Genomic DNA, 23,734 nt, shown 5'->3' on the forward strand with positions numbered 1-23,734 from the left:
GTTACTTAATAACATTTAAAAATGTGACATCTGGGGCGCCTGGGTGGCGCAGTCGGTTGAGCGTCCGACTTCAGCCAGGTCACGATCTCACCGTCCGTGGGTTCAAGCCCCGTGTCAGGCTCTGGGCTGATGGCTCGGAGCCTGGAGCCTGTTTCCGATTCTGTGTCTCCCTCTCTCTGTTCCCCTACCCCGTTCATGCTCTGTCTCTCTCTGTCCCAAAAATAAATAAAAACGTTAAAAAAATAAATAAATAAAAAAATAAAAATGTGACATTAAAGTTAACTTTAAACCATTAGAAAAGGTGAAGAGCAAGGTTGGTTTCTTTTAAAAATTCAGTTACTGAAATAAAAAAATAGAATTAAAACTGCAGAATCAAAAGTATCTCCAGGTAAAGAGCTTTATGATGACTCAGGTAGGAGTGACAAAGAGGTCATGGGAAACACTCATGTTTCTGCCACTTGTTACAGTAGGATAAACCTAGGATACTATATGTAAAACATTTGGAAACAATATCAAATTTGATGATTATGTTTATTATGCTAATCTCTTTGCTAAGACATGGGAGCGTAACTATTTTCAATCATCGTGTCCACACCTCGAGCTTGTGCAAAATGTCCATACATATTGAGGACTGGGTTGAACAAGGCTTTATTGAGGCATAGTATTTGAGTTTGGTGGTAAAGAAGGCATTGGTCATGCAGAAAAGGAGAAACTATGGGCTGAAGGAATAGTCAGTAAAAAAGCCTATCAGTGTGAAACCATTTTCTAAACTGAAGAAAGCACCTTACAGAAGTGACATCTACATATTTGTCATACTTCTTACGGTTTTGCCATTAATATAAAATCTGGAAATCCACCACTCCCAACAGAAGCAGACGAACAACCAGGCTAGGAATCCCCAATCATAACTTTCTTTTAACAGCTTTAGGCAGACCTATATAAAATAACCAGGGCACATAAAAGCAGCCACATCTTACATACTCCTATTTTTCATTGCTTGCATATTTGGGACTTACATCATTAAGAAAACAAGCAAGAGACTTGTATCACAGTAAAGCGGCTGATCATTGCTCAGCTATGCTCAAGGAACAAATAACCTGAAAAATCTCAATCATCATAAAAATGTTGATGAGGATGACATGGCCCACTCTTTTAGCTCTTATCCAAGTGGAGACTAAGGAACCTAGGCTGCATGACCATCCTGGAATCTTTCATCTCCAGTCTAGAAGACAAAAGGGCGTGCACTTAAAAAAGGCACACCCACACTTGACAGCCATGGACTGGAAATGATCCATCACTTCTGTCTACCTGCCATTGATGAGAACCAAAACCATAGCTTCCACTTGATACATGGGGGCTAGGAAATGCAGTTTCTTTCTGAGTCCAGGAAAATAAAATAGTTTGGCTAAAAACCTGTATTTTCTCCTCTATCACCACCAATTCTAAAGGAGTCTGTAGTTTTATAAGTAAAACATACAGAACAGTAAAAAAAAAAAAAAAAGTAAATAACTTAGGATCAACTCTAATCCCACCCTGAAAGAAATCATCATTAACATTTCAATGTAGTTTTCCATATTTTTCTACATATACATTTTTCTAATAAAGATTGCATTGTATGAAAAGTTTTGGGTAGCTTTTTATTTATTACTTAGCATTTTAATATGCATTTCTCATTATATAACATATAATTGAATATGTTATGTATATAATTTTAATGGCTCCATAATATCCCAGCATATGTACCATAATTTAGTTAACTGTTCCTACCATTGAGTATTTGTCTAAAATGTTTAGTTATAACACAGTGAATCTCTCTATAAAAATCTTTATATGAATTTCAGATTATGTCCTTGGGATAAATTCAGAAAGGTGAAATTACTCTGTCAAAGTATATGGATATTTTTAAAGCAGTGTAAAACTATTTAAATATTGCCTTCCAAAATTTTTCAATTTATAATCCTACTAGCAGTGTAGAAAGGAGTGTATTTTCCAAACCTATAGCTGCTTCTGCCTCAGCAACTTGACACTGAAAGCTGAAAACATCCCAGCCCATACCAGAGAACATATAAAAAGCCAAGGCAAGAGGAAAACAAAAGTATGAACCACTTTGCCTGTGTAATTAACATGAATTTGATTTTCCTAATATACATGTTCCCCTATGATCTAATTGCTCTTCACCAGACCACCTGAGTGATTGGGTTTGTGAACCATCACTTCCTATAATGTAATCCAACAATTAAAAACAACAACAACAAACCTAACCCTTACAATTAAGACTAAATTTATGTGTCACTGTTGCATTCTCTCTCACTCTGTATGTATATACACACGTTAGGGGGGGGGGGGGGGGGGGAGGGCGTAGAGAGGGAGAATAAGAATCCTGACTTCTCTATCAAGTACCCAGCTTCAGAAATTCCTCTGGTTTGCACCGCTTGGTTATGGTAAACATATTGCTTTGCAAAACTTCCTTTATAAATATTGCTAGATATGTCAGTAGCTACTATTTCACTCAATATAGACAGCTTAAAGATCTGCCTATGTTTTCAAGTAATCATAATGTTTGTGTGCTTTCCTGATGGGGGTAGTTTTTCTACCCTTGATGATGATTGCGAGTTAGTCAACAATTAATAATGTATGTGCATCTGTTTTAGTGAGCACACAGAGTAAGAGTGGGTTTAGGCACATACTAAATGAATTCAGCTGTGGTACAGCCCCATCTCCCGCGTTTCAAGGAAAACATCCAGAAAGATGGCATTTATCAGACAACTGTTAACTATTCTTAAGACACAAGTTTTGTTCTGAGAAATATACACCCATGCAAATTATTTCACTGCCTTTGATTTTTTTTTCTTTTGAAAAACCCAGATTTCATGCCCTGAAGTTATCATTTCTTGGCTTTCTAAATACCACTGACAATTAACATATGAAACACAACAAATTAGCTCCTGAACCTACATAGAAAGATCTATCCCCTCTCTCCACTTTTCTGGAGAGTCCAGGCACTAATAGGCAGCCGCTTTGGTAAGTGCTTTTACAGCCTAATATCTGTAGTGTGTACTTGATTCCTTTGTCAAGCATGAGCTTCCAAACTGGCAGGAGCACACACGGTTATGTTGCTATGTGTTTAGAGGGCAAAGTGGAGGAAAATCCCAGTGTGACGCTGCCGGGGCATGCTCACAAATGGCTCAAGTCGGCCAAAAGGAAAGGTTGTAAATCATGATCCGAAGGAGATTGATGATGTTTGTGGAATATTCTCTCAGGGTGCCAAAGAGGTGTTTGTTCCTGAGGCTTAAGAATTATTTTTGTGGAAGGCTTTTATCATTAAGGTTGATGATGTGCCTGCAACCAAAGAGAGAAAGAGAGAGGGGGTGGGGGAGAGAAAGAGAGGGGAAGAGAAAGAGAAGGGAAGAGAGGGGAAGAGAGGGCGTGGGAGAGAAAGAAATGCTTGCAACAGCACAAAGATTTGTATTCCTTGGCATGACACAAACTTTGATCATCTATCTTCACTGACAGTTATGATTTGTTAAAGTTTCTTCAGGGTGTTTGTTACAAACCTGGAATTTATTGTTTTGTGATTTGCATCTTTATTTACAAGGTATATGGCATCTGTAGTACTTAGGTACTCAACAAGCGTTAGACCTACCTTGCATTACAGTAGGAGAACTTTTTAAAGCACAGATCCCTGGTGTACAATAAATTAGTTCTTTTGGAAGAGACTGGCTTTTCTTTTTATGAGGCGTTAAGTAAGGATGGCCTCACCAATGCAAAAACATTGCCTAAATTGGCATACAGCAAACACAGTCCTATAAATGAGTGTTTCATTTAGCAAAGTGTATCACGCATACACATGGACTAGTTTGTGGGATTTTAAAAAAGGGATTTGGGAGAACACGTGAAATCGCTAACTAAATTTATGAGTCCAAAAGCTCTTGTAAAAAAAAAAAAGTTGTTAAAAGGAAAAGAGATGACAAAACTTAAAATTATGGTGAAATCCATCAGAATTTTGTTGTGTTTGTTTTCAGATTTGTCGGAAGAATTCTTGTTAAGAAGTCCTTTGCAGCATAAAATAGAACTTTAAAGACAGTGTTTTCTAGTCTAAATCCACTTTCAATTATCCCCCCAAATCCCACCTTATGAAACAATGAAACACGCTGTGGAACTGGATTTCATAGAACTAGAGCTCTTTAACTGTTAAGCATATACATGCTTCTCCAAGAGTAAGCAATGCACTGAACTGCTCATTTACAGTGTTTCAACTTAAAAGAGCCAAGATTTTTAATCAAAGGTTAGTGAGGTTCCAAAATTCATGATTTGTGTGTCAATTTGAGCAAGAATGAAATAACAATTTATAGATTTACAAAAACCCATAGACTGATTAGGGCTTGTCAACAGAAGACTACATCATTTTTTAAGCTCTTGCTCTATACCATGCAATAAAAAGCCACCTCTGTCCGCCTTTATTGGAGCATTTTGTGACCAAGTGTGATTTTTTTTCAGACTAACAACATATGATGAAGTCGAAGGAGCCTGATGATTTTATTCGCCATTCTTCCTGGGTCCCTCAAATAATAAATGTTGACTTTATGTGAATTGCCATAAAAGAAAGACCAATCCACAGGAGATTTTCAACTTAACCCAAAGAGATAAAGACAAGTGTCATAGTGGAAAAGGCTTGACTCTGAAGTCAAAAAAACTCTAGTTCATTTCTGCTCTACACGTCTTAGTATGTAATTTAACATCTGTCCGTAGGTCTCATTTTCCTTATAAAAAAAGAGATTTGACTAGATCATCATTCAGAACTGAGTGTCTATAAATCCATAAAGTCATCTATAATCTTTTTATCTATTTATCTGTGTTTGTGTAATGTGAGAGCCACTTACTAGCCTAATCATGACTTAATCTAATAAAATTTAAAAACACAATGCTGAAGGGTTTTACTTTAAAAAAAATTTTTTTAATGTTTATTTTTGATAGAGAGCATGAGTGGCAGATAGGGCAGAGAGAGAGAGAGAGAGAGAGAGAGAGAGAGAGAGAGAGACAGAATCTGAAGAAGGTTCCAGGCTCTGAGCTGTCAGCACAGAGCCCCACGCAGGGCTCAAACCCATGAACCACGAGATCATGACCTGAGCCAAAGTTGGACGCTTAACCGACTGAGCCACCAAGACGCTGCAGTGAGAGGTTTTACTTTAATATAATAGCTACCATCCTGGGCATCAACAGTTGACTAATATTTAAATGAATTGGTACAAGTTTTTTTTTTTTAGTGAGATATTCATAAATAATAAAAAAAAACTTTTAAATGCAAATATTCTAACAGAGAACCAAAAACATGAGTGGTATGAATTTATGCAAGCTATAATAATATTTAAAAGGCACTTGAGGAAATTGGATGTTTCTTCATGATTCAATTACAAGAATGTTTTTGCCTTACAATTTTTATTTGTTTACTTTTATTACAAATGCTATTTTTAATTGTGATAAATTATTCTTAGGAACGATACATACATTACAGATATGTCTGGCAAAACTTGTTTGTTCCAAAATATTATTTACTTAAGCTATGTTTGGATATTTATATATATTTAGCCTAAGAAAGGCTGAGTATCAATTTCTACTAAAACTATTACAAATCAATAAGGATTAATTTGGATATAAAATTATACTGACAGTTTTTCCTAAGAATTATTTATCTTAAGAATGAGTCATCTAAATATTGGTGGCTTAGCACTTGGGAAAAAAATGGTGTCGAAATCATCAAAAGTAAGTTCTAGTACATATGCATGTGTGTACAAAGCCTGAGAAAGGGACAGGTATAGCCCATGACTTTTGGGAACTAGGCCTTAGGGTTGCTAGGCACTAACTCAGTACTCAGCAGGAGGTCATGGTGTTCTGATCATAAAGAATCTCCGATGTCACCAACACCAGACAAGGTCACTATGTGACCATGATGAAGTGAGACAAGGCCATTTAGTCATGACTGAGCACAAACAGCAGCAAGTTCGCTGTGCCAACTACACACACAATTACCAAACATCCACCACCCTCCACAAACACGAGCCATTACTACTACTTTTCCTGGTACCATTTTAGTTCCACCTGTTTCCTCCTACCGTCTAGATAAAAACTAAAATGCTCAGTCACAGAATCGACTCAGCTTCCGAAAGGCACCCCGCCCCAAGTACCATTTTCTTAACCCCCCCTCCTGAAATGACCTACCACAAGCCCATTACCTGTGAGTTCCTTCTAATGACCTCTTACTGGGATAAGTATGCCACGGTTCCCATGGAACATGGTCTACTATCTCCCTCAAAGCAATACACAATAAATCCAACTCTGACCACAGAAGTGCTCCTGATGGTCTGTGGGCGTGAGACCTTAGCAAGATATCCGTGCATACTCTATGATACGTATTTTATGAGTAAAAAATAGGACTATCTAAATATGTTTGAAAAAGGAGTTTAGGCACAAATACATAATTGGGTAAGATTCTGTTCTCTATAAAACTTCCCATGAAAAATAATCCATATTTTTTTCCCCTCAATACAAAATCAGGGCCCAAATAAATGATGTCTAGATTTGCATAACATTATCTATTCATTCTGATGCAAATTCTATTAACATTAATTCATCACCTTTTATCTGCCAAGCGCTGTGCTAGGTACTTTCATGTAAATGTTCTATTTAACCCTCAGAGCAGCCTATAAGGTAGATATTTTTATCTTGTTTAATCCCCATAACAGCCTATTGAAGCCAGAGTTTTCAGCCTCATTTTAGGTGAGGCAATATTAAGTGATTTCCTGTCAGTAAATGTCTGAGGCAAGAACCAGAAAATGAATTCCCTACCATGATAATAATAACTGCAATTTATTAATTCACTTAAAAATATTTGTTGTTCCTATCTTGTGTCAGGTCACTAAACAATAGAGGTGAAAATCCCGGTTGGCCTGTATCTTACATTCTAGTGAGGCACAACAAACAAACGACACAAATAACTAAAGTTCATAGATACGATTGGTCCTATAGAAAAAGAAAAAAAAAAAAAAAAAGAATGACAGGGTTTGCTATCATTTTTTGCCAAACGGTGATAGGGATGTGTCCAGGGAAGTTTTCAGCCTGAAATAGGGCATTCAAGGAAGCTTTCCTGAAGGAAAATCCCAAGAAAATGAGGGGAACGGTCATGAAAAAAATGGGAGATCAGAGAGTCCCACAGTTGAAGCAGCACATAGAAAGGACTAGAGCCTACAGCCTGCCTTGTGTGTTCAGAGAACAGTGAGGAGACCAGCATGTGTGGAGAAACAGGAGCAAGGAAGAAAGTGCAAAAGCTGTGATCAGAGGGTTAAGAAAGAGATGGGGAGGCAACTGGGCGGCTTAGTCGGTTAAGGGTCTGACTCTTGATTTGGGCTCAGGTCATGCATGATCTTATGGTTTTTGAGTTCCAGCCCCACATTGGGCTCTGGGCTGACAGTGTGGAGCCTGCTTGGAATTATCTCTCTCCCTCCTTTCTGCCCCTACCCTCACTCTCTATCTCAAAATAAATGAATAAACCTTAAAAAAGGAAGGAAGGAAGGGAGGAAGGGAGGGACAGAAATAGAGGAACAGAACGCAAATGGGTCCTAAAGCCATGGAAGGTCTTCTGACCAGAAGAGCCTCATGTTCTAACATTCAACAGGCTCTCTCTGACCACCATTTTCAGAACTGTGAGAAGAAAGCAAGATTCAAATCAGAGAAACCAATTAGGAGATTATTTGAATAATCCCAGTGAAAATGACGACAGCATGAGCCAGGGTTGCAGTGGAGGTGGCGGTGAAAAGTGGTTGCATACTGATGGGACCTGAAGTAGTAAAGGGATAAGTCATTCCCAAGGATTAAATGGCCCAAGATCTGACCCTCGATATTCTGACTTTAAGGCTCAGCTCCCCTAAGAAGTACATTGTTATAAAGCACAAATTACCATTACAAATTATTCAATAATAACAGCTTGCTTATTTTCAGTTTCCTTCCTCTAAAATGTGGCCATTTTATAAAGTTACCATGATTTTCCATATGATTACTCATGAGCTAAAAAAGAAAGATTGAAAAATGATCTCATTTGTTAGGAGCATAGAAACTTCACCTCTAAGAAAAATAAGCCATTATCAACTATGTGCTCTTTCTTCAATTAACTGTCAATTTAATTAAATATAATAGACAGAATATTTTTCAGTTTGTACACTGTGTGCATGGAATAATTTTTAGATCTTTCTATCAGTTTTGAATATTGTATAAGTTAAGGGCTTTTTCTCAAATATGTATGTAAAAGTCAGTGGGTAATTCTTACTTTTTATCTTCTTCAAAGATAATTATTATTACCAATCAGTTTCCTAGGAAGAAACACTCTCCCTGTCAATTCATCTTCTCCATCTGCTTTCACATACTGCAAAATTATAATCATCCATAATTTGTGATAGATTCTTGCCAAACGTTGCTAAAACAATTTGGAAAGTGCCAGACAAGGATACTTGCCAATTTATACACAGTGCAGATGCTTTTGTCCTTTATACTTTTCTCCAGAAAAGTTGAATGTGAAAGTTATTTTTGATGGACTTTTAATTTTAATTCCAAAGTAACTATGACAGGAAATTCATTTTTATCTATCTAGAACAAATGACCTATTTTTCCCCAAAAGGTAGTAACACAATTTGGCACTAAATTTCACAACCCCCCAAAATAAGACAGAGTCAGAATTTAATGAGGGGTAACTAGGCTACCAGATTGTTAATGATGGAGGCTATATATTTTTACTTTAGACTCTCCAAAACACAGTGTAGTTATCATTATACAGTGTGAACTCTGTGCTTAACTACAAGTCCTACGAAGAAAATGCAGCTATTCAAATTCCTTAGAAGACAAGGTTTACTCATCTGGGAAGGCCACCTTCACCAAGATTATAGTTTCAAGACATCTATTAAAGAATAAGACATGCAGAAAATGCCATTTACCTATACCTCTAGGTTACCTGAACCAATCCTGAAGATAAATATCCTGACAGATGTTGCTTCCAAAGAGAACTTCCAGGTTTTACCTTTTGAATGACATGAATGATGTCCCCCTTCTTGGCCATTTCTCTGCTCTCTTTCAAACCCAAACTTCTAGGGGTGCCTGGGTGGTTCCGTCGGTTAAGTGTCTGACTTCGGTTCAGTTCATGATCTCAGGGTTTGTGAGTTCGAGCCCCGCATCTGGTTCTGTGCTGACATCTCAGAGCCTGGAGCCTACTTCAGATTCTGTGTCTCTCTCTCTCTCTGCCCCTCTGATGCTCCCATTCTGTCTGTCTGTCTGTCTCTCTGTCTCTCTCTCAAAAATAAACAAAAAAACAAACAAAAAAAACTTCTAAGACTTGCCTCTACTGTTTCTATATCCTAACCTTCAATAGTTTCTTAATCATTTCCAATTAGGTTTTTCCTCCCCAATGTTCTAGGTGAGGCCAGCACACCCTGTGCCATCCCAGACCCAGGCTCATGCAACCTCTTACACCACTTGGCATGATTTGCCATGTGTTCCTTCTCAAAATAATGTTGCTAGACTTGCCCAATTGCCCAATCTCCTGGTTTGCCTATATTTCTCTAGTCTCTTCTTCATAGTGTTTTTTACAGGTTTTTCTTCTTTTCTAGACCACCAAATGTTAGATGACAGCGGTCTTCATTTTTAGCTTTCTTCTCTTGTCCAGTGTACTTTCTCCCTAGATTATCTTATAGATGCCCATGACTTTATGTATATATTTTTTGATGCGTTGACAGCTCATAAATTTCTCTCTCCAGGTTTGCCTTCTTCCTTTACCTCCTAATGCATGTGTTTGGTTTCCTTTTTGATACCTTTACTGTGGTATCTATAGGCATCTCAAAGTGAATGCAGCCTGAACAGAACAACTTATTACATCCTACCCAGATATTTACATTGCCTATTTCCAAGCCTTCCCCATCTTCACAAAGGGTAGCAACATCTTTCCCCAGGGAAAATGACCAAAACTGAATAGTCCTACTTGACTCATCTTCTTCACTCTCTCCTATCTCATCCATCAGGAAGACCCCTCAATATATATATTCCAAATCTAACCACCTTTTAGTAACTACAACCTTAGTCTAACTCACCATCATCTCTACCCAATTTACATCAGCTGCCAAATGACTTGCTGTCTGCCTGCTTCCCACTCTTGGTCTCCTATCACCCATCTAGCAGCCAGAATTATATTTCTAGTCTTTTAAATGCAAGCGGATTACTACCAATAGATTCCCGCTGCAAGAAAATAAGATTGGATTTCTTGCCAAGACAAGAAGACTCTGCAAGATCTGGTCTTAATGTCCTCTCCCCCTACTCTTCTCCTTCCTTCCTCGCCCAGGCACGTAGCCCTTTTAGGTCTCTGGAATACACCCTGTGGCATTGCATTCCAGTCTCATATCATTCATACCTATGCTTTTCCTTGGAATGCTCTTCACAGAGATATTTGAAAAGCTCCAAAGCACTGGGGTCCTCCTGACTGCCTAATGTAAAGAATTCTTCTATATATACACAGTCTTTCTGAAGTGCATAAAATCATTTCACTTTCTTCATACTATTTATTGCCCCTGAATCATTTATTTGATTCAGCTTTCTGTATGTACGAACTTATCATGTATCTGCCCCACTCCTAGTATGCAAGCAACCTAAGGACAGAGATTTTATCTTCAATAACGCCTGTATCTAGAACAGTGATAGAAATATACTTGAACTCTGAAAATATCTATTGGTCATATTTTTTTTAATTTTTTTTAACGTTTATTTATTTTTGAGATGGAGAGAGACAGAGCATGAACGGGGGAGAGTCAGAGAGAGGGAGACACAGAATCTGAAACATGCTCCAGGCTCTGAGCTGTCAGCACAGAGCCCGACGCAAGGCTCGAACTCACAGACCGCGAGATCATGACCTGAGCCAAAGTCGGCCGCTTAACCGACTGAGCCACCCAGGAGCCCCTATCTATTGGTCATCTTAAAAGTGATGTTACAACACACAGGACCTGAATTAAATGTCTTGCACATAACAGCTGATGAATAAATATTTGTTTTGATATTTATACGTAAATATATATATATATATATATATAGAGAGAGAGAGAGAGAGAGAGAGAGAAGTAGGTAGGTTTGTACCCCAGTTATTTGCTATCTTTTTAAGTGCACCTTCAGGCTGTAGTTGTGATATTTATCATAGACAATTACATGCACAGCAAATTTTAAGAACTATACATATTTCTATATGTACTTAAAAGAGGTGAATTCTATTTCCTATTATTAATCACAAAAACTCTACCAAAACGTTATGAAACAAAACACTGTGTTTATACCATAGGTAAGATTGTGATTGTACTCATGCTATAGAAAATAATCATTTTCAAGAAAACCCTAACATATCCTCTTATTATTTTTATCAATATTGACTGAGAGTACACTGAAACAATTTTTTTTTTATTTTTACTCAGAGGCATTAATTCCTCTTAGTTAAAACAAAATATTCTTTTCTTTGAGAAGGAGAAATAGAAACTCCTCTAATTGCAAAATTTCTAATATCTCTTTGGACACTAATTACAGTTGAACTTAGGCCATGGCTTCAAAACAAGCTAGAATTAATCTCTATGGCAGCAAAGAAAAATTAGAAATGACATGAGAAAGAATCCGGTTTGTATGCCCACAGTAATTGCTACTTAGGGTTCACATTCATTAAAGTAGTCAGCATAAGCGCTTGAAAGCATTTAGTACACACTGATTTCATAATCTTGGGGTTTTTTTTTTTTTCGTTTCTGACAAACACACTCATCAACTTTTTGTCCTAATTTTCTAACCTATCTTCATGCAATTATATTTTATATCATAAATGTTTGCTATGTACAAATTTAAAAAGAATTCTATTCTCCAACTTAGTCATTGTACTCAGAGGCATTGGTTACCTTTCAATTATAAGTTTCTATTTATAAGATAATTCTGTGATGAGATCATACACTTGTTTACAAAAATGAAAGATGTATTTCTAAGATCTTACTGGCAGATTACCTATTAAGAAAAACTACTAAGATTATTTATATCAACTACATATATAACTTGATAATTGATATGGATTAGAATTCAATGAGGTTATAATCCAGTGGGAAAACAGAATAACCACAAACTTCTTTATTAATATAAAATATAAGGGCATGTAATTCACCACATTTAATGATAAAATAATTCTATTTTACACAATGTTTACTCCACATGGACACTGTTCTAAGTGCTTTATACATATTAAAGAATTGAATTTCCATCATTCCATAAAATAGGCATTACTATCATTTTAACCCCCCTGCACAGATGAGGCAACTGAGGCTCCAAAAGAGTAACCTGCACAAGTTCTCACACTTTATTGATTGTGAATATCTGCTTGGAACGTTTGATGTTTGATTCCAGATTATGTTCCTTTCCATGATAGTGCGCTGCTTGTCAGTTTCAACGTCAATGTATAAATAAATCCACTGAGACAGAAAGGAGGAAAGATCCACTAGAGAATTTGGAAGGCAGAACAACTGAGCTTTACTATCCTACAAGTGAATGAAAACATAGACACATAATATTCATATACATTTACTGTTATTTTGTGCTTATTTTGTACTAGGCATGGTTTTCGATACTTGCACGTATTAATCTATTTAATCCATACAAAACTCTGCCAAGTTAGTTGTTATTATGTTGAATACACAGATGAACATACTGAAGCACAAAGAAGTTTTGCAAAAGTCCTAAGATAAAAGCATTATAAAGCCACTGTGCTAATCTGCTCAAATGGCATTTAAAACCTATAGTCTGAAGATCACTCAAGCACTCAAGAAAATGTATAGATAGAAAAATCAGGACTGAGAACTGAACCCTGTATCACTTTGAAAATTGCAAGTCTGACAGAGGAAGAAAAGGCAACAAAATACCCGTGAGGTAGCCAGCCACACTGAAGAGGAAGAAAACAAGGAAGGAGAGATGTCAAGGAAGCCAAGAGAAGAACATGATTCCAAGAGACAAATACTAACCACATCAAGTGCTCCTGGGAAGTCATGAAAAGATGAAGAATAAAAAAACAGATGGAACTGCAAATTGATAGTGATTATTACAGTAGAATGTCAAAAGAAAGATCAACTGTGATGGGCAGAGACAAAAATGGGAGTGAGAGCATGAATAAGGCCAATTCTTTCTGAACTTTTATAGGAGCCGAGAAGTAGTACAACAGCCTGAGGAAGATACTGGGGACAATTCTGGTTTTTTAGAAGGTGGTGAACATTAAAATATACTTATATGCTAATGGCAAAGATCAGAGGAGAATATATAATTGACCACATAGAAGAGGAGAAATTAGGGAAAAAGTCTATATTCAACACTAGACAACCAAGGGGATGGTTCCTTTTATTTTTAAGTAGATTGGGCCATGGGGTGCCCAGATATTTGGCCAAACAATATTCTGGGTGTTTTGGATGAGATTAACATTTAAATCAGTAAACTTAATAACGCAGATTATTCTCCCTACGTGGGTGGGCAACATTCAATCAATTGAAGACCTGAGTAGACCGAAGGACTGATTCTTCCCCGAGTAAGAAAATTGCTCCTGCTTCACTGTCTTTGAACTGGGCCATCAGCTCTTGTCTGCCTTCAGATTTGAACTGAAATATCAGCTCTTATCTCTTCCCAGGTCTCAAGCCCACTGACTTTACAACTGGACTTGTAACCTCAGGTCTTCTGGTTCTCAGCCTTCAAACTGGGACCAGAAGTATACTATACCATCAGCTCTCTCAGGTCTCCAGCTGCACATCTTGGGACTTGTCAGTCTCCACAAGCACATGAGCCAATAGCTTACAATAAATTTCTTTATATAAACATCCATGTATGTGTGATTATATAAATATTTCATACATATGTGTACACACATACACTATTAGTTCTGTTTCTCTGGAGGACTCCAACTAATAAGACTAAGATCCAGACCACAGTTCTTCAAATTCACCTAACCTAGGAAATGGACTCTAAATACTTGAGCTCAGCTGGCCTTCAGATCAAAACTGACAGGAATGAGGACTCCTCAGTTTGCTTTCACTGTGCATCATTTCCAAACAAGCAGAAAAGTGGTACAAAGACTATCTTCATGACCAAGAATGTAAGCATGGATGTGGCCCTCAGCACTTCCCTTTGTCCTGTGCCAAAGAGATATTTGGAGCAGTTGGCTAAGCTTGAGGATTAGGGACAATGTCAGCACTCATGGCTCCATTATAGGATCTCTGAGGAGATTCCTGCTATATGACCATGCATAGTACGTGTTCTACCTTTCCAGGGCTGCAATGAACCTACCCCAGGGTCTCAGAGCAAGATGGCACACAATGGCTAACCAAAAGGTTATGTTTTTTTCTATTTTTTCTGAATTGTACTTTCAAATTTGTCTACTGTGGATACACATTTGTGCGATTACAAAAACAAATTTACAGCTATATATTAAACTTAGAAACTGAAACACCAATTTGTACCTCTGCCTATAATACTTGTGGACTATTTTAGCCTTCAGAAATAGACTCAACTCCTAATATGGAATTTCAAGGCTGTCAATAGGTAGGAATACATATTTTTCTTTTTAATTTGATTAGTTTTTCTTGCAAACAAATGATTCCCCAGACGTTGTTTTTCTAAATCTTAGGTGGCAGTAAGCATTTATCTGTTGTTTATGGTTTGTCTAATTTCTTCAGTAGATGATACATCATCATAGTTGTTCTGTGAGCGTGTATGGTTTCTGTTTTTGTTTTCGTTTTAATCAGTGGAAGGAGGAAAAATGACCAAGGGCAGTTACCAATACTGTGATGAATAGGACTCTAGGGAGACAGACGAATGAAAGAAGACATTTTCGGAATTTTTCTGTCTGTGTTGCAATTTAATTCAACCTTACAGGAGTCTGTGCATTTGTTTTTCATTTACATGAATGTTTCATGTGTCTAAATTCTGTATCTTTCGTATTTAACCAAGCACTTTGTTTTTTAATCTCCACAGCTGTTACTATATTATACGCAATTACTTACTATTAAGCACAGCAGACTATTTGCATGAAGGTGTCCCATAGATAGGATGACATTTGGAACTGGAAAGGTTGCACTGTAAAATTCACTTCTGCTATTTAGTAATTATAGATGTTTAGATTTTAAAATGGAATATAGGTGCCAGGGCTACATAGGAATACTGTTAGCAGATGGGGGATGGATTAGATAGCTTTAGGATATTTTCATTTAGTAGATAATGTGTGCCTAATTTTAAAAAATTCATTGACCTAAAAACTATTTAGTAATAATATTCAATAGGTTCTATTAACTTTATAGAGATGAATCATCTTGATCCATTTCTATAAAATGTGTAAATATGCTGCCATGAATAGTTTCCCTCCATGCACCGTGAAATAGTGCCAAAGTTTTAACCTCATACTAACCATAAATAATGCTTAAATGATGCTGTAATTTTTGCAATCTGGGGCTATTCACAGATGAATTATTCGGCTAAAAGTGATATCTCTACTAGAGTAGTCTTGCCTCATTATCTCATTCCAAGATGAATGAAGGGGAGGAGAAATGTTAAGCTGATTCATATTGTTGCCATAGTTAAACCATTCTCTAATCAATCATAATGTTGCTTGATAAACTCAGAGATATTTGTAACAATATTAAATTTGTTTGAAATGCAAGAATTTCTCAAAAATAGAATAGCAGTGCTTCTTTGAAAGATACGCCATTACATTGCTAAATAATTTTCTAGAAGAAATTTTATTGTGATTGTAATTAAAATATAATTGGAAGCACAGTACATATATTTTATGTATGCTTTGAGATGTAAAACGAAAAATGTGTTGTGGTTTTTTTTTTCCAGTTCACCTACATATGTACCTGCTAGGTTTAGAGTCAAAGCTTTATTCCCAACATTAGAAATACAAAATAAATACGTTGTTTAAAAAGCTTTGAAAGATTCACCTTACTGAAAAAGTTCAAAGGTTGTAGTCATAGGTTAATGTCATGTTCTTTTTTAGGGCATAAGATCATTATCTGACTCACTGGGAGTCAATTCATGAGATCTTTAGACCCTACCTGGACCATTACAAAAACCCCAGACAGGCAGGACTCTGTACCGACTCACAGTCAATACATGACGAGTACACATTTGGATAATATAGAGGCTTCCTATTTAGGTCTCTTCAGAAGACTTTGTTTGCTATTAAACAAGTATATTTTACTTTATTGTGGAAGCTGATACTAACAACAGAAGAGATCAATGATAGCCCAGAACCCATGTCACTGCGAATGTTAATACAAGCTGCCATCCTTTTCTGAACTGCTGATAGTCTTTAAATGTTCTGCCGTATCCATTCTTAGTCATTTCTAATCTAAAGAGCAGCCAGAGTAGTTTTCTTAAAAACTGGAATATGATCATCTTGTTCTTCCGCTTAGAAGTTTTCACTTGTTTCTCAGTGTTCTTTGAAGAAAGACCTGTGTGCAAGTTTAGTAAAGTGTTGGTTGCATGGTCTGGCTCCTTATTTCCCTCCTCCTTGGTCTCATCACCTCTTCCTCTCCTCTGGGTTGGTGACATGCTTGTGCTTCGGCCTTCTTTAAAACCCTCAAAATACAAAACTCCTTTCAAAACCTTCAAACCTTTCTCATCCCAGCCTAAATGTGGCATTCTGTGAAGCTTTCTGTGTTTCCCCACACTACCTCAGGTATCCTTGTCATGTACAATCTTAACCTATAGGTGACCTTCGTTTCAGTGATGACTGGGATTGAAGAGCAACTTTTATAACACCCATCTCTGACCACTCCTCCAAATTTCATCCTAAGGGGCATGCCTATCATTCCATCTAGTGTCCTAGAATAGTATCAGACACATTACAGGCACCCAATAAATACTTTTGAATGACTAATTTTAAACAGGTCTTAATTAGTAAATTTTACTTGCCATGTCTTTGTTTGCCTCACTGACACATTTATTTTTTCAAACTGTACCATATACCCACAGAGTCCTTCTAGATGACATGATTTTATCTTTGACCCTCCATCCTAAATATGATGGACGTTCTATTTCATGGCATGCAGATTTCCACCTTGAATCCTATGTGATCTTTGTGCCCAAGCTTTAGATTCTTTGGGAGAAGAAACCAGGTGCTATTTATCTTTATATCCCAACCCCCCCCCCCCCACCATAGCTCACATAATAGACAAACAAGAAACCCTTGGATTAAATTAGTAAATGTTGTAGGAGCAAAGTTTATCAGTCTAGTGGCCTCAAAAAAATACGTAGAATCCAGGTATCTACCAAATTCCCTGTTCTTTAGAAAAAATGATTAAACTGTTGACTGCAATTTGTTTCAGAGGAAGACTCTTCTCCTCTCAGGTCTATTTTAGAATATCCTGAACAGGGTTCATCATAGGAGGAAAAATATCCTCAAAGAACTACACTTAGACTCACCTCAGACATTCTGAAATATTCATTTTGGATGCCCCAAATAAAAATATCCAAAATTTAAAGACAACCTGGGTCTTTGAGGGTTTTCTTTTTTATCAAGATTTTTAGAGCAGTTTTAGGTTTACAACAAAATTGAAAGGAGGGTACAGATCTCAAATATGCACCCTACCCCAACACATGCATTGCCTCCCCTATTATCAACATCACTTACCAAAATAATGTATTTGTTACTAAGGATGAAACTACATTAACACATCATAATCTCTTGGTGTTGCACATGTTATGAGTTTGGACAAATGGGTAATGGCATATAGCCATCATTATGGTATTTAACAGAGCGTTTTTACTACTCTGAAAATCCTATGTACTCTGCTTACTCATCTCTCCCCACCTCTCCCCACCACCACCCCAGCAACCACTGATCTTTTTATTGGCTCCATAGCTGGTCTTTTCCACAGTACCATATAGTTCAAATTGTACAGTATATAGTCTTTCCATATTGACTTCTTTCACTTAATAATACACATTTAAGACCCCTCTGTGTCTTTTTACAGCTTGATAGAAGATCTCTTTTTAATGCTAAGTAATATTCCATTATCTGGATGTACTATAGTTTATGTATCCATTCACCTACTGAAGGACCTCTGGTTGTTTTCTATATGGGACAGTTATGGATAAAGTTGCTATACACATCTGTGTGCTGGTTTCTATGTGGACATAAGTTTTCAAATCCCGTGGGTAAATACCATGGAATATTATTGCTGACTCATGGCCTTTAAGTTTTCAACATTTATACCAGCAAGGGTGTGTTCTGAACAGATGTGTAGCACAGCAGGAAAGATCACTTAGGCTTGATAGTCAGATTACTTTCAGTCTTGTATATGATAAATTTTCTAGATTTAATAAACTATACAAGATTGTCTATTCATCTAAAATTAATATGCAGCTAAAGTACCTGAGTTGATTATATTCCAAGAAGCCATTTTGATGTATGACAACCAATCAAAAATGGTTTGTATTTATATATGTATATATAAAAAATTCTGCAAAGAGATCTACATATGTTTACATGAGGTCCTTAATGACTATTTTCTTCTCAGAGAAGTGTTCACAGGCAAACACTTCATTTTATCCTTAAATGGAATAGTAGCAAAAAAAAAAATCCTGTTTTGCAGCAGAGAAGTTCATCATTTATCTATTTTTTCAGAATCTAAAGTTTTAGATAGGAAAAAGAATGACCTCTCTTTTGTTCACTGACAGGCAAATTATGTTATGAACAAAGCAGGTTATGAAACATATGAATCGAGAAAGGGGATACAAACACAAAGACCTTGTTTCAAGTATATCATATTTAAAAATAATAGACTTGCTACAAATCTAGCATTTCAACTTCACCCTAGCCTGGCAATTCTTTTTATTATTCATTACTAAGCTGAGAAAATTAGAGCTGTGAGAAATGCATGCTTCTGGTTAGCCTTTAAAGACAAATATGTCTGTCTAATAAATATGAGGTCCAGCTTCAGATCAATGAAGTAGGAGCCAGGATTCCTACAATTAATTCATGAATCTTTGACTGATTTTTCCATAGATCTGGGAAGAGCCACTTAAGCTCTTTATATCTTCACTTTACAATGTGAGTAACAACATAGCATCTGCATTACTGGATCTTGTACAGTTTAATTCTTTGCAAAAGCACTTTAAAATACTTTGATGAGAAGTACCATATTAAAGCAAATTATCACTGTTACTCATTTAGCTGATTGCAAAACATCGTGAACAAAGAACAGTATGAGCTCACTGCAAGCTAGATAAGGAATATAGGAAATCGCTAGTCAAATTTCTCGGAGTAAACAATTTCATTTCTACCAGCAGTTGCCACTGACTGAGACAGGACAGTTCCTACGTGATGTGCCTCCACACACATCTCTAGGCTGAATCTAACAGGCAATTTGGGTTCCTGTGTGAAATTTAAAAAAAAAAAAAAAAAGTTTGTTTTTTTTAGTATTCTGTGTCATAACCAGTTCATATTTGAGTCTCCTTCATGTTGTGGCTTCTAAACTCAGGAGAGGCAACAGGCTTATAAGTCCCACAATATAGCATAATTTCAACATCAGTATTCCAATGGTTCAATGAAGAAATAGATAGCATCATGCGTATTTAAAAAAAAAAAATGTTGAGCCATTAACTTAAGTCAGCATTTGTTTATTAAGACAAAGTTCATTATTAGGTCTTTTCTAATGAATTGTTTTTTCAAATATAACTTTTGAGCATCACTTCCTCTCTCCTGGCCATTAACTGAGGATATTTTTATACTCTGCAAATGAAGTCCTTATGCAAAATCAAGCTTAACTTTCCTATGCCTCATTGAGAACACGTATTCCCACTTTCAAAGATTACAAGCTATCAGTGATGTGTTGGCATTTTTTTCCCTTAAAAGAAACCAGAAACCTCTTGCCTTGGCCAAGCACAGTCATTGATCAGAGAGTTCTCTTAAATTGACTTGTCGTCAGAGAAAACCTCATTTTCTTTCTTCCTTCCTCTCTCTCTCCTCAATGAAGAGGTCACTGATGGGAACAAGAATATATCGCAAAAAGGAGTTTAGAATTTCTCTTTGGCCTTTTCAAAAAGTTACATCCAAAGCAGGTTCACAAAACATCACATTTCAAAAAAAGACTCACAGTCTTAAAAACAAAAACAAATGAAAACTACAAACAATACCTAGTTTAAAAAATTGCCTTAAAATGTGAGAAATTTATAAGAGTTAAAGGCTTATGGATAATTGCAAGTTTACTATTCTGTGGGTTTATTTTCCTTCTAGAATCATCATTTGTTCTGATCTAGAGAGTTCAGGTCAGGTATTATGGATGTGGTCTGATTTTATTAGATAGCATATATAGACCTAGAATAAACCTACAGTTGCTTGAGAAATCTCAAAATAACAAACAAAACACTTGATTTGCTGGGAGAAGATGAGAATAACTGATTTTAGAAGAATAGATTTTAAAATTAAGGACACGTTTTATTAAGACCTAAGAAATGATACAACCAGTATGCTTTGATAGCAATTCCACACTTCCATGGGCTTCATACTTAATACAGGTCTTCTTCCTTAAGGGCCAAGATTATCATCTGTTTTGTTGACTGCTGTGTCTCTAGCACCTAGAACAATGTCTGACACCGAGAAACACTCAAATATTGTCTGTTCAATGAATAAAAGTTATTCCTGCTAATCTCCAGTTTCTGAATGAGTAAAATGTCCTCATAACCAAGATGAAGTAGTACTTGCTACTCCAATCCACCTAGCAACTGGGTAACAGTAAGTGATGCTGTTTAGGTCTTTGTTATCTCTTGATGTCACTATCATTCCTACTGAGGTTTGTCCATTATACAAGTTACTTCTTTTTTTTTTTAATTTTTTTTCTTTTGGGATCTATTTATTTTTTTTAATATGAAATTTATTGTCAAATTGGTTTCCATACAACACCCAGTGCTCATCCCAACAGGTGCCCTCCTCAATGCCCATCACACACTCTCCCGTTGTTCCCACCCCCCATCAACCCTCAGTTTGTTCTCAGTTTTTAAGAGTCTCTTATGTTTTGGCTCCTACCCTAACCTTTTTTTTTTTCTTCCTTCCTTCCTCCAAGTTACTTTTTAAAGTACTACACCAAGGATTCATCTACCATCAAAATTTTCTCAATCTTTTTTGCTCTTTTAACATTTGCTCTTGCCCGGATATTTTTCCTTTTTTTAAAAAAAAAAATTATTTATTTTGAGAGAGAGGGAGAGAGAGGGAGAGAGAGAGAGAGAGAGAGAGAGAGAGAGAGAGAGAGAGAGAGAAAGTGCAGGGGAGGGGCAGAGAGAGAGAATCCTAAGCCGGTTCCACATCGTGAGCGAGGAGCCCAGCGCGGGACTTGAACTTGTGCACCTTGAAATCCTGACCTGAGCCCAAAGAGTCCGATGCTTAACCAACTGAGCCACTCAGGCATACCTACTTTTTTTGTTGTTAATATACAGATTTTCTAATTGTCCTTGGATACTCAAATTTAAAATGGAATGTCTTGGGGCGCCTGGGTGGCGCAGTCGGTTAAGCGTCCGACTTCAGCCAGGTCACGATCTCGCGGTCCGTGAGTTTGAGCCCCGCATCAGGCTCTGGGCTGATGGCTCAGAGCCTGGAGCCTGTTTCCAATTCTGTGTCTCCCTCTCTCTCTGCCCCTCCCCCGTTCATGCTCTGTCTCTCTCTGTCCCAAAAATAAATAAACGTTGAAAAAAAAAAATTAAAAAAAAAAAATAAATAAAATGGAATGTCTTTGTCACATATCTTTTATGATACCTTTATTTGGTATTTTAAGTAGTTTCTGAAATCCCCATTCTTACCTGAAGACAACCTGGGATAATTTTAAAATAATTTTCACCCTATGTCTACTCTCTTCCAGCATACAACAATCTATAAATATATATAGATACATGCTCATCTATTTGTTCCATCTTTCTCATTCAATTTGAGCCTATACCTTGGATAAAACAAAAAGACCAGAGTAAAGAAGGTTAAACTAGAGTCCTACTTTGAAAGATAAAGTTCTAATAGAAACTTCTAACTTTCTTTCATCTGTCCTATTAACATTTGTTACCTGTTTGTTAACTGATTTCTTGCTTGCTTACAAAGACAGAAAGATAAGGAAGATGACAGCTAACTCTTTTCCCAATCAGAAGAGGGATATTTATTGGGATAAATATTAAGTGATAAATTTTCAATATTGTGATCAAAAAAAGTCAAACAAGAAGATGACTGTGGGTAGTCCCATATTATAGCATGTGGTGAGAATTTTCTGGGCCTCATTGCTGTCATTTACTTTACGAATAAAACTGGCAGTACTATCGTAACACAAAATAATCAGCCTATAGGAGTTTGTGAACTCTATCCTGCTATTTACCACTTTACAAATTCTAAGAGCTACCTGCCAGAGGGCATACAATGCTGTTGGGTTTGTTTTTTGTTTTATTTTGTTGGCCTTTACTTCTAAATTCCTATTTAGAAGTAATACTAGAATACTGCTTTAACCACTTTATTTATTTTTTTTTTTAATTTTTTTTTTCAACGTTTATTTATTTTTGGGACAGAGAGAGACAGAGCATGAACGGGGGAGGGGCAGAGAGAGAGGGAGACACAGATTCAGAAACAGGCTCCAGGCTCTGAGCTGTCAGCACAGAGCCCGACGCGGGGCTCGAACTCACGGACCGCGAGATCATGACCTGGCTGAAGTCGGACGCTTAACCGACTGCGCCACCCAGGTGCCCCTGCTTTAACCACTTTAAATCAAATCCTGGGTTAGAAACTTTTACCCAAATTAGAATTACCATAGAAGTCAAGAGCATAGGTTGGGAATGAAGACTAACGGGGCTGAAATTCAGGATCTGCCACCCTCTAGTTGATTAACCTTAGGCCTATTAAGGTCAGAGCCTATTTCCTCCTCAGTAAAATAAGGATTATAAAATCGGTCACTGGATTGTTGAAACAAGAAATACAATAGTATGTAAAGCATTTATCAAAGAAATGAAACATACTCTGTACATAATGAAAAATTTAAAAAGGCTGTTTCAATCAAGTGATCTCTTCTTTAGCCCTTTATCCCAATAATATTGAAGAAAATGGAATGAGGTGATTACATGAGAACATTACATGTGAAAATGAACCGTGAACTCACCCAATCCAGTTTTATGTATAGATTTTTGCTCCTCACCCTACAACCTCTGCTTAATTCAAGATTGGTTTGGTTGTATCACTGAAGACTTCTTTTCATCTTTGATTTCATCTTGAAGGCGGAGTGGGATCAACATGCATGTATTCCCAAGGTCTACTATAAAAGCTGCATTTTTCGCTTTTTCTCTTCTGAGAACTATTTTGTTTTTATTGGAGTTATACTATGGATGAAAATACTTTGTGGATTTATTACATGTTCTTTCTCTTACTTTTTTTTTTTTTTTTTTTTAACATTTGTTTTTGAGAGACAGAGCATGAGCAGGGGAGGGGCAGAAAGAAAGGGAGACACAGAATCTGAAGCAGGCTCCAGAGCCTGATGCAGGGCTCTAACCCACGAACCGTGGGATCATGACCTGAGCCAAAGTCGGACACTTACCCAACTGAGCCACCCAGGTGCCCCCCCTTCTACTTTTTCTAATACATTCCATAGAAACAAGCCTAATATAAAGACTTGGAATTCCCCTAAGTCAGGAAAAT

This window comes from Prionailurus bengalensis, chromosome C1, assembly GCF_016509475.1.
Source record: "Prionailurus bengalensis isolate Pbe53 chromosome C1, Fcat_Pben_1.1_paternal_pri, whole genome shotgun sequence".
Taxonomy (NCBI): domain Eukaryota; kingdom Metazoa; phylum Chordata; class Mammalia; order Carnivora; family Felidae; genus Prionailurus; species Prionailurus bengalensis.